Here is a 16,701-nt window from a genome sequence, read left to right as displayed (position 1 = left end):
CGCTCCCTCAGAACTGCCCCTCCGACAGTGCGACGCGCCCTCATTACTGCCCCTCCGACAGTGCGGCACTCCCTCAGTACTGACCCTCCGACAGTGCGACTCTCCCTCAGTACTGCCCCTCCGACAGTGCGGCACTCCCTCAGTACTGCCCCTCCGACAGTGCGGCGCTCCCTCAGCACTGCCCCTCCGACAGTGTGGCTCTCCCTCAGTACTGCCCCTCCGACAGTGCGGCTCTCCCTCAGTACTGCCCCTCCAGTTATCCACGGTGTCCTGGGCCAATAGTGACCCCTTAACCAACATCACTAAAAACAGATTATCTGGTCATTATCACATTGCTGTGTGTGGGAGCTTGCTGTGCGCAAATTGACTGCCGCATTTCCCACATTACAACAGTAACTACACTTGAAAAGTACTTCATTGGATGTAAAGTGCTTTGGGACGTCTGGAGGCGCTATATAAATAAATGTCTTCCTTGTTTATCTTTTAATGCAGCCATTCTTGTTCAATCAGACACACTTGTGTCTGCTCCTTGTTATTCTAAATAGAGCATTTTAATCGAGGAGCCAGGGTATGTTCACAGGGCTCGATCGGAAGCAATTAATCTTGTGGAAGAGCTGACAATTAGCTTGTACTAGGAGTCGGGTGACTGCAGCACTTTAATGCACTGATGGTGATCTTGGGTGTACCTCACTCTCGATTGACGTACACAATGCCTCCCGCATTGTCTAACCGTGCAGTGAGGAGCTCTGGGCCTGTCCTCCCTGGTTCCAACCTATTATCCCCTTCAATATCCCAAAGGAAAGCTGTGATGAAGTGCGAGGGGAAATGATGGTGGAATAAATGAGTTTACTGAATTGAATTATCTGTTTGCCGCCACTTCACACAGTGTGTGTAGAACACCAGGTCTGTGTACCCACTCCCCCGACTTTGGGGAGAGAGACAGAGAGAGTAAGAGAGAGAAAGTGAGAGACACAGAGAGAGAAAGAGAAAGAGAGAGAGAGAGAAAGAGAGCGTGAAAGAGAAAGTGAGAGAGAAAAAGAGAGAGAGAGATAAAGTGAGAAAGTGAGAGAGGGAAAAAGAGAAAGTTATTCAGAGAACGAAAGTGGGAACAATGGGGAGACAGACGGAGACATGTGGAGAGACAGAAAGTGAGAGAGAGAGAGAGAGAGCACATACAAAGAACCAAAGAGAGAACAGGGAGATGCTTAGGTGCAGACATAGAGCCAGGAAGACTTAGAGCCCATCTCCTTCTGAACCTACTCCCTATCTCTGTAACCTCCTCCAGCCCCTACACCCCTCCCTATCTCTGTAACCCCTCCAGCCCCTACACCCCTCCCTATCTTTGTAACCTCCTCCAGCCCTACACCCCTCCCTATCTCTGTAACCCCTCCAGCCCCTACACCCCTCCCTATCTCTGTAACCTCCTCCAGCCCTACACCCCTCCCTATCTCTGTAACCTCCTCCAGCCCTACACCCCTCCCTATCTCTGTAACCCCTCCAGCCCCTACACCCCTCCCTATCTCTGTAACCTCCTCCAGCCCTACACCCCTCCCTATCTCTGTAACCTCCTCCAGCCCTACACCCCTCCCTATCTCTGTAACCCCTCCAGCCCCTACACCCCTCCCTATCTCTGTAACCTCCTCCAGCCCTACACCCCTCCCTATCTCTGTAACCTCCTCCAGCCCTACACTCCTCCCTATTGCTGTAGCGTCCTCCAGCCCTACACCGCTCCCTATCTCAATAACCTCCTCTAGCCCCACAACTGAGATGTCTACGCTCCTCTAATTCTGCCCCCTTGAGCATCCCTGATTATAATCGCTCCACCATTGGTGGCTGTGCCTTCAGCTGCCTGGGCCCCAAACTCTGGAACTCCCTCCCTAAACCGCTCCGCCTCTCTACCTCTCTTTCCTCCTTTAAGACGCTCTTTAAAACTTAACTCTTTGACCAAGCTTTTGATCACCTGCGCTAATTTCTACTTATGCGGCTCGGTGTCAATGTTTAAAAATCTCATACTACTCCCGTGAAGCGCCTCGGGACGTTTCAGTACATTAAAGGCACTATATAAATATAGGTTGTTGTTGTTGTCGCTCAGCCATTCCACGAGATCATGGCTGGTTTAAGCCCAGTAACCCTTCCCAGCTCTAATCCTGACTGTGCCAGCCCCACGGTTCAAACAAAATTATTTTCATATCTTACGTGTGTGAGCGTGTGCGCGCGCACCTCCTTACCATTCTTTCGATTATAATTTGCTATGTTCACCGTTACAATGGAACAAGCCTTTGTAACCTGTCACACCGTCAGTGTACACGCGGTTACTCACCGCTACCTGTGGGAGGGTGAACAGAACAGGGGAGTTCTCCCTCAACCAACATCACTAAAACAGATTATCTGCTCACTTATCGCATTGCTCTTTGTGGGAGCTTGCTGTGCCCAAAGTGGCTGCTGCATTTCCCTAATTACAACAGTGACCGCACTTTTAAAAAGTACTTCATTGGCTGTAAAGAGCTTTGGACCTGTTTTTCCATTGTCTAGAACTAGGGGCATAGTTTCAGGATAAGGGGTCGGCCAGTTAACATAGAAACATAGAAAATAGGTGCAGGAGTAGGCCATTCGGCCCTTCGAGCCTGCACCACCATTCAATATGATCATGGCTGATCATGCAACTTCAGTACCCCATTCCTGCTTTCTCTCCATACCCCTTGATCCCTTTAGCCATAAGGACCACATCTAAATCCCTCTTGAATGTATCCAACGGACTGGCCTCAACAACTTTCTGTGGTAGAGAATTCCACAGGTTCACCACTCTCTGGGTGAAAAAGTTTCTCCTCATCTCGGTCCTAAATGGCTTACCCCCTTATCCTTAGACTGTGACCCCTGGTTCTGGACTTCCCCAACATCGGGAACATTCTTCCTGCATCTAACCTGTCCAATCCCGTCAGAATTTTATATGTTTCTATGAGATCCCCTTTCATTCTTCTAAATTCCAGTGAATATAAGCCTAGCCGATCCAGTCTTTCTTCATATGTCAGTCCTGCCATCCCGGGAATTAGTCTGGTGAACCTTCGCTGCACTCCCTCAATAGCAAGAACGTCCTTCCTCAGATTAGGAGACCAAACTGTACACAATACCCAAGGTGTGGTCTCAACTGTACAACTGTAGTAAGACTTCTTTGCTCCTATACTCAAATCCTCTCGCTATGAAGGCCAGCATGCTTTCTTTACTGCCTGCTGTACCTGCATGCCTACCTTTAGTGACTGATGTACCATGATACCCAGGTCTTGTTGCACCTCCCCTTTTACTAATCTGTCACCAATCAGATAATAGTCTGCCTTCCTGTTTTTGCCACCAAAGTGGATAACCTCACATTTATCAACATTATACTGCATCTGCCATGTATTTGCCCATTCACCTAACCTGTCCAAGTCACCCTGCAGCCTCTTAGCATCCCCCTCACAGCACACACTGCCAGAGATGAGGAGGAATTTCTTCTCTCAGAGGGTCGTGAACCTTTGGAACTCTCTGCCCCAGAGAGCTGTGGAGGCTGGGTCATTGAATATATTTAAGGTGGAGATAGACAAATTTTTGAACAATAAGGGAGTGAAGGGTTTTGGGGAGCGAGCAGGGAAGTGGAGTTGAGGCCAAGATCAGATCAGCCATGATCTTATTGAATGGCGGAGCAGGCTCGAAGGGCTGAATGGCCGACTCCTGCTTCTATTCCTTAAGTCCTGAGGGGGTGAAAGGCGCTATAGAAATGCAACTCTTTCTTTTTCTCACTGTGATGAAGAGAGAGGGAATCAGTGCATGTGTTTGAGGCGGGACACAGTGTAATAAATACAGCTTTGGTTAGGCCTCAATGGCAACTGGGGCCTAACAATACTAAGAAATCAAAAGTAAAATGCAGTCGGCGGCGAGAGACTGTGTAGAGGGAGAAACAATTACACAGACAGTGATAGGCGCAGGTAGCCCTTGCACAAATATCGTTTAATTTGCTGTCAACCAATAATGAAGTTACATCTTTGTCTGCACACCCATATCTCCAATATGTTTTGATAAATGTACCTTAGCTGGGAGTGTTTGATGGGACAGTGTAGAGGGAGCTTTACTCTGTATCTAACCCCGTGCTGTACCTGCCCTGGGAGTGTTTGATGGGACAGTGTAGAGGGAGCTTTACTCTGTATCTAACCCTGTGCTGTACCTGCCCTGGGAGTGTTTGATGGGACAGTGTAGAGGGAGCCTTACCCTGTATCTAACCCTGTGCTGTACCTGTCCTGGGAGTGTTTGATGGGACAGTGTAGAGGGAGCCTTACCCTGTATCTAACCCCGTGCTGTACCTGCCCTGGGAGTGTTTGATGGGACAGTGTAGAGGGAGCTTTACTCTGTACCTAACCCCGTGCTGTACCTGCCCTGGGAGTGTTTGATGGGACAGTGTAGAGGGAGCTTTACTCTGTATCTAACCCCATGCTGTACCTGCCCTGGGAGTGTTTGATGGGACAGTGTAGAGGGAGCTTTACTCTGTATCTAACCCCGTGCTGTACCTGCCCTGGGAGTGTTTGATGGGACAGTGTAGAGGTAGCTTTACTCTGTATCTAACCCCGTGCTGTACCTGCCCTGGGAGTGTTTGATGGGACAGTGTAGAGGGAGCTTTACTCTGTCTCTAACCCCATGCTGTACCTGCCCTGGGAGTGTTTGATGGGACAGTGTAGAGGGAGCTTTACTCTGTATCTAACCCCATGCTGTACCTGCCCTGGGAGTGTTTGATGGGACAGTGTAGAGGGAGCTTTACTCTGTATCTAACCCCGTGCTGTACCTGCCCTGGGAGTGTTTGATGGGACAGTGTAGAGGTAGCTTTACTCTGTACCTAACCCCGTGCTGTACCTGCCCTGGGAGTGTTTGATGGGACAGTGTAGAGGGAGCTTTACTCTGTATCTAACCCCGTGCTGTACCTGCCCTGGGAGTGTTTGATGGGACAGTGTAAAGGGAGCTTTACTCTGTATCTAACCCCGTGCTGTACCTGCCCTGGGAGTGTGTGATGGGATAGTGTAGAGGGAGCTTTACTCTGTATCTAACCTGTGTTGTAAGCTGGCTCTCGACCCACTGTGAATCAGCACACCTATTTAATTCAGCGTGGGGCTGTTGGCTACTGCATTGGTTATGAGATCATTTCAGCACCTGAGACAGTGACACACCAATGTGATTTGCATTTACATAGTGCCTTTCATGACCTCAGGCTGTGCTGAAGCACATTACAGCCAATGCAGTACTTTTTGAAGTGTCATCGCTGTTGTAATGTGGGAAACATTTCATGGGCGCCTTATAATTGCACCAAGGAGGGGTGGTTCTGTGGGAGTGTAGGCCTAGATTTTTGTGCTCAAGTTCCTGGAGCGGGACTTGTACCCACGACCTTCTGACCCAGAGGCAAGAGTGCTGCCCACTGAGCCACAGCTGACACAGCAGGGTAGATGTAAGGTTCTCAAAGTGGTGATTCTTCATATATTGGTCTGGATGGAGATCAGGAGTCAAACTTTGGGCCCTACCTCTATGTGTCTCACTGGTGATGCACGTGATCTATAAAAAACCAACAGCTTGTATTTATATAGCGACTTTAACGTAGTGAAACGTCCCACAGGAATATTATGAGTTTTTAAAAATTGACACCGAACCGCATAAGTAGAAATTAGCGCAGGTGACCAAGAGCTCGGTCAAAGAGGTCGGTTTTAATGAGTGTCTTGAAGGACGAGAGAGAAGTAGAGAGGCGGAGAGATTTAGGGAGGGAGTTCCAGAGCTTGGGGCCCAGGCAACAGAAGGCACGGCCACCAATGGTGGAGGCCTCTTGCTTCAATGAGGAGGAATGCTGGAGGTACTGTGGGAGATGCGGCAGTTCAAAACGGAGGTGTCGTTCGTACGGTAACAGAGCCCTCACACGCCATGCTGGGACTGAGCAATGTCGGAGCTTGTACATATAAAACAAAAAGGGCACAAAATGACACCCAGAGGAAATCCAGCTGAAACAACTAAATATTTAATGAAATTATCAATTAACCTAATGGCTGTGTCAAGTCGTTCATATTAATGAGAATACAGAACAGGCCTGAGGAGACGATGCAGACTGGAGTGTCGCTCTTCAATCCGCATTCTAGGGGTCCCCGCAGGTCAACAGGCCTCCATCTGTCAGGGATTGGGCCTACCAAGAATATCAAGCACAGAGCCTTGCGGCTATCGGATTATTCCCTCTCAATATATTGAATCTCAAGTCCTTCTTATCTGGTGCCATAACATGTCAGTATTTACAGGGGGTCCCCGGAAGTGTGCCAATATTTACAGGGGGTCACCGGGAGTGTGTCAGTATTTACAGGGGGTCCCCGGAAGTGTGCCAATATTTACAGGGGGTCACCAGGAGTGTGTCAGTATTTACAGGGGGTCACCGGGAGTGTGTCAGTACTTACAGGGGGGTGCCCAGGAGTGTGTCGGTATTTACAGGGGGTCCCCGGGAGTTTGTTAGTATTTACAGAGGATCCCCGGGGGTGTGTCAGTATTTACAGGGGGACCCCGGAAGTGTGCCAATATTTACAGGGGGTCACCAGGAGTGTGTCAGTATTTACAGGGGGTCCCCGGGAGTGTGTCAGTATTTACAGGGGGTCCCCAGGAGTGTGTCAGTATTTACAGGGGCATGCCTAGGAGTGTGTCGGTATTTACAGAGGGTCCCCGGGAGTGTGTCAGTATTTACAGGGGGTCACTGGGAGTGTGTCAGTATTTACAAGGGGCTGCTAGGAGTGTGTCGGTATTGACAGGGGATCCCCGGGAGTGTGTTCGTATTTACAGGCTGTCCCCGGGAGTGTGTCAGTATTTACAGGGGGTCACCGGAAGTGTGTCAGTATTTACAGGGGGTCCCCAGGAGTGTGTCAGTATTTACAGGGGTTCCCTGGGAGTGTGTCAGTATTTACAGGCTGTTCCCAGGAGAGTGTCAGTATTTACAGGGGGTCCCCGGGAGTGTGTCAGTATTTACAAGGAGTCCCCGGGAGAGTGTCAGTATTTACAGGGGGTTCCCTAGGAGTGTATCAGTATTTAAAGGAGTTCCTCGGGATTGTGTCAGTATTTACAGGGGGTCCCCAAGAGTGTGTCAGTATTTACAGGGGGTCCCCGGAAGTGTGTCAGTATTTACAGGGGGTCCCCGGGATTGTGTCAGTATTTACAGGGTGGTCCCCGGCAGTGTGTCAGTATTTACAGAGAGTCCCCGGGAGTGTGTCAGTATTTACAGGGAGTCCCCGGGAGTGTGTCAGTATTTACAGGGAGTCCCCGGGGAGTGTGTCAGTATTTACAGGATGGTCCCCGGGAGTGTGTCAGTATTTACAGGGTGGTCCACGGGAGTGTGTCAGTACTTACAGAGGATCCCCGGGAGTGTGTCAGTATTTACAGGGGTTCCCCGGGAGTGTGCGAGTATTTACAGGGGATCCCCGGGAGTGTGTCAGTATTTACAGGGGGTCACCGGGAGTGTGTTAGTATTTACAGGCTGTCCCCGGGAGTGTGTCAGTATTTACAGGGGGTCCCCGGGAGTGTGTCAGTAATAACAGGGGTTCCCCGGGAGTGTGTCAGTATTTACAAGCTGTCCCCAGGAGAGTGTCAGTATTTACAGGGGGTCCCCGGGAGTGTGTCAGTATTTACAGGGAGTCCCCGGGAGAGTGTCAGTATTTACAGGGGGTCCCCGGGAATGTGTCAGTATGTACAGGGGGTCCCTGGGAGTGTGTCAGTATTTATAGGGGGCCCCGGGAGTGTGTCAGTATTTACAGGGTGGTCCCCGGGAGTGTGTCAGTATTTACAGGGAGTACCCGGGAATGTGTCAGTATTTACTGGGAGTCCCCGGGGAGTGTGTCAGTATTTACAGAAAGTCCCCGGGAGTGTGTCAGTATTTACAGGAGATCCCCGAGGAGTGTGTCAGTATTTACAGGGAGTCCCCGGGAGTGTGTCAGTATTTACAGGAGATCCCCGGGAGTGTATCAGTATTTACAGGGAGTCCCCGGGAGTGTGTCAGTATTTACAGGGAGTCACCGGGGAGTGTATCAGTATTTACAGGGAGTCCCCGGGAATGTGTCAGTATTTACAGGGAGTCCCCGGGAGTGTGTCAGTATTTACAGGGGGTCCCCGGGAGTGTGTCAGTATTTACAGGGAGTCCCCGGGAGTGTGTCAGTATTTACAGGGAGTCCTCGGGGAGTGTGTCAGTATTTACAGGGAGTCCCCGGGAGTGTGTCAGTATTTACAGGGGGTCCCCGGGAGTGTGTCAATATTTACAGGGAGTCCCCAGGAGTGTGTCAGTATTTACAGGGAGTCCCCGGGAGTGTGTCAGTATTTACAGGGAGTCCCCGGGGGTGTGTCAGTATTTACAGGGAGTCCTCGGGGAGTGTGTCAGTATTTACAGGGAGTCCCCGGGAGTGTGTCAGTATTTACAGGAGATCCCCGGGGAGTGTGTCAGTATTTACAGGGAGTCCCCGGGAGTGTGTCAGTATTTACAGGGAGTCCCCGGGAGTGTGTCAGTATTTACAGGGAGTCCTCGGGGAGTGTGTCAGTATTTACAGGGGGTCCCCGGGAGTGTGTCAGTATTTACAGGGAGTCCCCGGGAGTGTGTCAGTATTTACAGGAGATCCCCGGGGAGTGTGTCAGTATTTACAGGGAGTCCCCGGGAGTGTGTCATTATTTACAGGAGATCCCCGGGAGTGTGTCAGTATTTACAGGGAGTCCCCGGGAGTGTGTCAGTATTTACAGGGAGTCCCCGGGAGTGTGTCAGTATTTACAGGGAGTCCTCGGGGAGTGTGTCAGTATTTACAGGGGGTCCCCGGGAGTGTGTCAGTATTTACAGGGAGTCCCCGGGAGTGTGTCAGTATTTACAGGAGATCCCCGGGGAGTGTGTCAGTATTTACAGGGAGTCCCCGGGAGTGTGTCAGTATTTACAGGAGATCCCCGGGGAGTGTGTCAGTATTTACAGGGAGTCCCCGGGAGTGTGTCAGTATTTACAGGAGATCCACGGGGAGTGTGTCAGTATTTACAGGGAGTCCCCGGGAGTGTGTCAGTATTTACAGGAGATCCCCGGGGTGTGTGTCAGTATTTACAGGGAGCCCCCAGGAGTGTGTCAGTATTTACAGGAGATCCCCGGGAGTGTGTCAGTATTTACAGGGAGTCCCCGGGAGTGTGTCAGTATTTACAGGGAGTCCCCGGGAGTGTGTCATTATTTACAGGAGATCCCCGGGGTGTGTGTCAGTATTTACAGGGAGCCCCCAGGAGTGTGTCAGTATTTACAGGGAGTCCCCGGGAGTGTGTCAGTATTTACAGGGAGTCCCCAGGGAGTGTGTCAGTATTTACAGGGAGTCCCCGGGAGTGTGTCAGTATTTACAGGGAGTCCCCGGGAGTGTGTCAGTATTTACAGTGGGTCACCGGGTGTGTGTCAGTATTCACAGGGAGTCCCCGGGAGTGTGTCATTATTTACAGGAGATCCCCGGGGAGTGTGTCAGTATTTACAGGGAGTCCCCGGGAGTGTGTCAGTATTTACAGGAGATCCCCGGGGAGTGTGTCAGTATTTACAGGGAGTCCCCGGGAGTGTGTCAGTATTTACAGGAGATCCCCGGGGAGTGTGTCAGTATTTACACGGAGTCCCCGGGAGTGTGTCAGTATTTACAGGAGATCCCCGGGGTGTGTGTCAGTATTTACAGGGAGCCCCCAGGAGTGTGTCAGTATTTACAGGAGATCCCCGGGAGTGTGTCAGTATTTACAGGGAGTCCCCGGGAGTGTGTCAGTATTTACAGGGAGTCCCCAGGGAGTGTGTCAGTATTTACAGGGAGTCACCGGGGAGTGTGTCAGTATTTACAGGGAGTCCCCGGGAGTGTGTCAGTATTTACAGGGAGTCCCCGGGAGTGTGTCAGTATTTACAGGAGATCCCCGGGAGTGTGTCAGTATTTACAGGGGGGTGCCCGGGAGTGTGTCAGTATTTACAGGGGGGTGTCCAGGAGTGTGTCGGTATTTACAGGGGTTCCCCGGGAGTGTGCGAGTATTTACAGGGAATCCCCGGGAGTGTGTCAGTATTTACAGGGGGTCACCGGGAATGTGTTAGTATTTACAGGCTGTCCCCGGGAGTGTGTCAGTATTTACAGGGGGTCCCCGGGAGTGTGTCAGTATTTACAGGGGTTCCCCGGGAGTGTGTCAGTATTTACAAGCTGTCCTCAGGAGAGTGTCAGTATTTACAGGGGGTCCCCGGGAGTGTGTCAGTATTTACAGGGAGTCCCCGGGAGAGTGTCAGTATTTACAGGGGGTCCCCGGGAATGTGTCAGTATGTACAGGGGGTCACTGGGAGTGTGTCAGTATTTATAGGGGGCCCCGGGAGTGTGTCAGTATTTACAGGGTGGTCCGCGGGAGTGTGTCAGTATTTACAGAAAGTCCCCGGGAGTGTGTCAGTATTTACAGGAGATCCCCGGGGAGTGTGTCAGTATTTACAGGGAGTCCCCGGGAGTGTGTCAGTATTTACAGGAGATCCCCGGGGTGTATTTACAGGGAGTCCCCGGGAGTGTGTCAGTATTTACAGGGAGTCACCGGGGAGTGTGTCAGTATTTACAGGGAGTCCCCGGGAGTGTGTCAGTATTTACAGGGAGTCCCCGGGAGTGTGTCAGTATTTACAGGGGGTCCCCGGGAGTGTGTCAGTATTTACAGGGAGTCCCCGGGAGTGTGTCAGTATTTACAGGGAGTCCTCGGGGAGTGTGTCAGTATTTACAGGGAGTCCCCGGGAATATGTCAGTATTTACAGGGGGTCCCCGGGAGTGTGTCAGTATTTGCAGGGAGTCCCCAGGAGTGTGTCAGTATTTACAGGGAGTCCCCGGGAGTGTGTCAGTATTTACAGGGAGTCCCCGGGGGTGTGTCAGTATTTACAGGGAGTCCTCGGGGAGTGTGTCAGTATTTACAGGGGGTCCCCGGGAGTGTGTCAGTATTTACAGGGAGTCCCCGGGAGTGTGTCAGTATTTACAGGGGGTCCCCGGGAGTGTGTCAGTATTTACAGGGAGTCCCCGGGAGTGTGTCAGTATTTACAGGGAGTCCCCGGGAGTGTGTCAGTATTTACAGGGAGTCCCCGGGAGTGTGTCAGTATTTACAGGGGGTCCCCGGGAGTGTGTCAGTATTTACAGGGAGTCCCCGGGAGTGTGTCAGTATTTACAGGGAGTCCCCAGGGAGTGTGTCAGTATTTACAGGGAGTCCTCGGGGAGTGTGTCAGTATTTACAGGGGGTCCCCGGGAGTGTGTCAGTATTTACAGGGAGTCGCCGGGAGTGTGTCAGTATTTACAGGGAGTCCCCGGGAGTGTGTCAGTATTTACAGGGAGTCCTCGGGGAGTGTGTCAGTATTTACAGGGGGTCCCCGGGAGTGTGTCAGTATTTACAGGGAGTCCCCGGGAGTGTGTCAGTATTTACAGGAGATCCCCGGGGAGTGTGTCAGTATTTACAGGGAGTCCCCGGGAGTGTGTCAGTATTTACATTGGGTCCCCGGGAGTGTGTCAGTATTTACAGGGAGTCCCCGGGAGTGTGTCAGTATTTACAGGGAGTCCCCGGGAGTGTGTCAGTATTTACAGGGAGTCCTCGGGGAGTGTGTCAGTATTTACAGGGGGTCCCCGGGAGTGTGTCAGTATTTACAGGGAGTCCCCGGGAGTGTGTCAGTATTTACAGGAGATCCCCGCGGAGTGTGTCAGTATTTACAGGGAGTCCCCGGGAGTGTGTCAGTATTTACAGGAGATCCCCGTGGAGTGTGTCAGTATTTACAGGGAGTCCCCGGGAGTGTGTCAGTATTTACAGGAGATCCCCGGGGTGTGTGTCAGTACTTACAGGGAGCCCCCAGGAGTGTGTCAGTATTTACAGGGAGTCCCCGGGAGTGTGTCAGTATTTACAGGGAGTCCCCAGGGAGTGTGTCAGTATTTACAGGGAGTCCCCGGGAGTGTGTCAGTATTTACAGGGAGTCCCCGGGAGTGTGTCAGTATTTACAATGGGTCACTGGGTGTGTGTCAGTATTTACAGGGAGTCCCCGGGAGTGTGTCATTATTTACAGGAGATCCCCGGGGAGTGTGTCAGTATTTACAGAGAGTCCCCGGGAGTGTGTCAGTATTTACAGGAGATCCCCGGGGAGTGTGTCAGTATTTACAGGGAGTCCCCGGGAGTGTGTCAGTATTTACAGGAGATCCCCGGGGAATGTGTCAGTATTTACAGGGAGTCCCCGGGAGTGTGTCAGTATTTACAGGAGATCCCCGGGGTGTGTGTCAGTATTTTCAGGGAGCCCCCAGGAGTGTGTCAGTATTTACAGGAGATCCCCGGGAGTGTGTCAGTATTTACAGGGAGTCCCCGGGAGTGTGTCAGTATTTACAGGGAGTCCCCAGGGAGTGTGTCAGTATTTACAGGGAGTCCCCAGGGAGTGTGTCAGTATTTACAGGGAGTCCCCGGGAGTGTGTCAGTATTTACAGGGAGTCCCCGGGAGTGTGTCAGTATTTACAGGAGATCCCCGGGGTGTGTGTCAGTATTTACAGGGAGCCCCCAGGAGTGTGTCAGTATTTACAGGAGATCCCCGGGAGTGTGTCAGTATTTACAGGGAGTCCCCGGGAGTGTGTCAGTATTTACAGGGAGTCCCCAGGGAGTGTGTCAGTATTTACAGGGAGTCACCGGGGAGTGTGTCAGTATTTACAGGGAGTCCCCGGGAGTGTGTCAGTATTTACAGGGAGTCCCCGGGAGTGTGTCAGTATTTACAGGAGATCCCCGGGAGTGTGTCAGTATTTACAGGGGGGTGCCCGGGAGTGTGTCAGTATTTACAGGGGGGTGTCCAGGAGTGTGTCGGTATTTACAGGGGTTCCCCGGGAGTGTGCGAGTATTTACAGGGAATCCCCGGGAGTGTGTCAGTATTTACAGGGGGTCACCGGGAATGTGTTAGTATTTACAGGCTGTCCCCGGGAGTGTGTCAGTATTTACAGGGGGTCCCCGGGAGTGTGTCAGTATTTACAGGGGTTCCCCGGGAGTGTGTCAGTATTTACAAGCTGTCCTCAGGAGAGTGTCAGTATTTACAGGGGGTCCCCGGGAGTGTGTCAGTATTTACAGGGAGTCCCCGGGAGAGTGTCAGTATTTACAGGGGGTCCCCGGGAATGTGTCAGTATGTACAGGGGGTCCCTGGGAGTGTGTCAGTATTTATAGGGGGCCCCGGGAGTGTGTCAGTATTTACAGGGTGGTCCGCGGGAGTGTGTCAGTATTTACAGAAAGTCCCCGGGAGTGTGTCAGTATTTACAGGAGATCCCCGGGGAGTGTGTCAGTATTTACAGGGAGTCCCCGGGAGTGTGTCAGTATTTACAGGAGATCCCCGGGGTGTATTTACAGGGAGTCCCCGGGAGTGTGTCAGTATTTACAGGGAGTCACCGGGGAGTGTGTCAGTATTTACAGGGAGTCCCCGGAAGTGTGTCAGTATTTACAGGGAGTCCCCGGGAGTGTGTCAGTATTTACAGGGGGTCCCCGGGAGTGTGTCAGTATTTACAGGGAGTCCCCGGGAGTGTGTCAGTATTTACAGGGAGTCCTCGGGGAGTGTGTCAGTATTTACAGGGAGTCCCCGGGAGTATGTCAGTATTTACAGGAGATCCCCGGGGAGTGTGTCAGTATTTACAGGGAGTCCCCAGGAGTGTGTCAGTATTTACAGGGAGTCCCCGGGAGTGTGTCAGTATTTACAGGGAGTCCCCGGGGGTGTGTCAGTATTTACAGGGAGTCCTCGGGGAGTGTGTCAGTATTTACAGGGGGTCCCCGGGAGTGTGTCAGTATTTACAGGGAGTCCCCGGGAGTGTGTCAGTATTTACAGGGGGTCCCCGGGAGTGTGTCAGTATTTACAGGGAGTCCCCGGGAGTGTGTCAGTATTTACAGGGAGTGCCCGGGAGTGTGTCAGTATTTACAGGGAGTCCCCGGGAGTGTGACAGTATTTACAGGGGGTCCCCGGGGAGTGTGTCAGTATTTACAGGGAGTCCCCGGGAGTGTGTCAGTATTTACAGGGAGTCCCCAGGGAGTGTGTCAGTATTTACAGGGAGTCCTCGGGGAGTGTGTCAGTATTTACAGGGGGTCCCCGGGAGTGTGTCAGTATTTACAGGGAGTCGCCGGGAGTGTGTCAGTATTTACAGGGAGTCCCCGGGAGTGTGTCAGTATTTACAGGGAGTCCTCGGGGAGTGTGTCAGTATTTACAGGGGGTCCCCGGGAGTGTGTCAGTATTTACAGGGAGTCCCCGGGAGTGTGTCAGTATTTACAGGAGATCCCCGGGGAGTGTGTCAGTATTTACAGGGAGTCCCCGGGAGTGTGTCAGTATTTACATTGGGTCCCCGGGAGTGTGTCAGTATTTACAGGGAGTCCCCGGGAGTGTGTCAGTATTTACAGGGAGTCCCCGGGAGTGTGTCAGTATTTACAGGGAGTCCTCGGGGAGTGTGTCAGTATTTACAGGGGGTCCCCGGGAGTGTGTCAGTATTTACAGGGAGTCCCCGGGAGTGTGTCAGTATTTACAGGGAGTCCTCGGGGAGTGTGTCAGTATTTACAGGGGGTCCCCGGGAGTGTGTCAGTATTTACAGGGAGTCCCCGGGAGTGTGTCAGTATTTACAGGAGATCCCCGGGGAGTGTGTCAGTATTTACAGGGAGTCCCCGGGAGTGTGTCAGTATTTACAGGAGATCCCCGCGGAGTGTGTCAGTATTTACAGGGAGTCCCCGGGAGTGTGTCAGTATTTACAGGAGATCCCCGTGGAGTGTGTCAGTATTTACAGGGAGTCCCAGGGAGTGTGTCAGTATTTACAGGAGATCCCCGGGGTGTGTGTCAGTACTTACAGGGAGCCCCCAGGAGTGTGTCAGTATTTACAGGGAGTCCCCGGGAGTGTGTCAGTATTTACAGGGAGTCCCCAGGGAGTGTGTCAGTATTTACAGGGAGTCCCCGGGAGTGTGTCAGTATTTACAGGGAGTCCCCGGGAGTGTGTCAGTATTTACAATGGGCCACTGGGTGTGTGTCAGTATTTACAGGGAGTCCCCGGGAGTGTGTCATTATTTACAGGAGATCCCCGGGGAGTGTGTCAGTATTTACAGGGAGTCCCCGGGAGTGTGTCAGTATTTACAGGAGATCCCCGGGGAGTGTGTCAGTATTTACAGGGAGTCCCCGGGAGTGTGTCAGTATTTACAGGAGATCCCCGGGGAATGTGTCAGTATTTACAGGGAGTCCCCGGGAGTGTGTCAGTATTTACAGGAGATCCCCGGGGTGTGTGTCAGTATTTTCAGGGAGCCCCCAGGAGTGTGTCAGTATTTACAGGAGATCCCCGGGAGTGTGTCAGTATTTACAGGGAGTCCCCGGGAGTGTGTCAGTATTTACAGGGAGTCCCCAGGGAGTGTGTCAGTATTTACAGGGAGTCCCCAGGGAGTGTGTCAGTATTTACAGGGAGTCCCCGGGAGTGTGTCAGTATTTACAGGGAGTCCCCGGAAGTGTGTCAGTATTTACAGGAGATCCCCGGGAGTGTGTCAGTATTTACAGAGGGGTGCCCGGGAGTGTGTCAGTATTTACAGGGGGGTGTCCAGGAGTGTGTCAGTATTTACAGGTGGTCCCCGGGAGTGTGTCAGTATTTACAGGGAGTCCCCGGGAGTGTGTCAGTATTTACAGGAGATCTCCGGGGAGTGTGTCAGTATTTACAGGGAGTCCCCGGGAGTGTGTCAGTGTTTACATTGGGTCCCCGGGAGCGTGTCAGTATTTACAGGGAGTCCCCGGGAGTGTGTCAGTATTTACAGGGAGTCCCCGGGAGTGTGTCAGTATTTACAGGGAGTCCTCGGGGAGTGTGTCAGTATTTACAGGGGGTCCCCGGGAGTGTGTCAGTATTTACAGGGAGTCCCCGGGAGTGTGTCAGTATTTACAGGAGATCCCCGGGGAGTGTGTCAGTATTTACAAGGAGTCCCCGGGAGTGTGTCAGTATTTACAGGAGATCCCCGGGGAGTGTGTCAGTATTTACAGGGAGTCCCCGGGAGTGTGTCAATATTTACAGGAGATCCCCGGGGAGTGTGTCAGTATTTACACGGAGTCCCCGGGAGTGTGTCAGTATTGACAGGAGATCCCCGGGGTGTGTGTCAGTATTTACAGGGAGCCCCCAGGAGTGTGTCAGTATTTACAGGAGATCCCCGGGAGTGTGTCAGTATTTACAGGGAGTCCCCGGGAGTGTGTCAGTATTTACAGGGAGTCCCCAGGGAGTGTGTCAGTATTTACAGGGAGTCCCCGGGAGTGTGTCAGTGTTTACATTGGGTCCCCGGGAGTGTGTCAGTATTTACAGGGAGTCCCCGGGAGTGTGTCAGTATTTAGAGGGAGTCCCCGGGAGTGTGTCAGTATTTACAGGGAGTCCTCGGGGAGTGTGTCAGTATTTACAGGGGGTCCACGGGAGTGTGTCAGTATTTACAGGGAGTCCCCGGGAGTGTGTCAGTATTTACAGGAGATCCCCGGGGAGTGTGTCAGTATTTACAAGGAGTCCCCGGGAGTGTGTCAGTATTTACAGGAGATCCCCGGGGAGTGTGTCAGTATTTACAGGGAGTCCCCGGGAGTGTGTCAGTATTTACAGGAGATCCCCGGGGTGTGTGTCAGTATTTACAGGGAGCCCCCAGGAGTGTGTCAGTATTTACAGGAGATCCCCGGGAGTGTGTCAGTATTTACAGGGAGTCCCCGGG

Source organism: Pristiophorus japonicus, chromosome 19 (assembly GCF_044704955.1).
Source record: "Pristiophorus japonicus isolate sPriJap1 chromosome 19, sPriJap1.hap1, whole genome shotgun sequence".
In the NCBI taxonomy this organism is placed as follows: Eukaryota; Metazoa; Chordata; class Chondrichthyes; family Pristiophoridae; genus Pristiophorus; species Pristiophorus japonicus.
Note: the sequence above shows the minus strand (reverse complement) of the source record.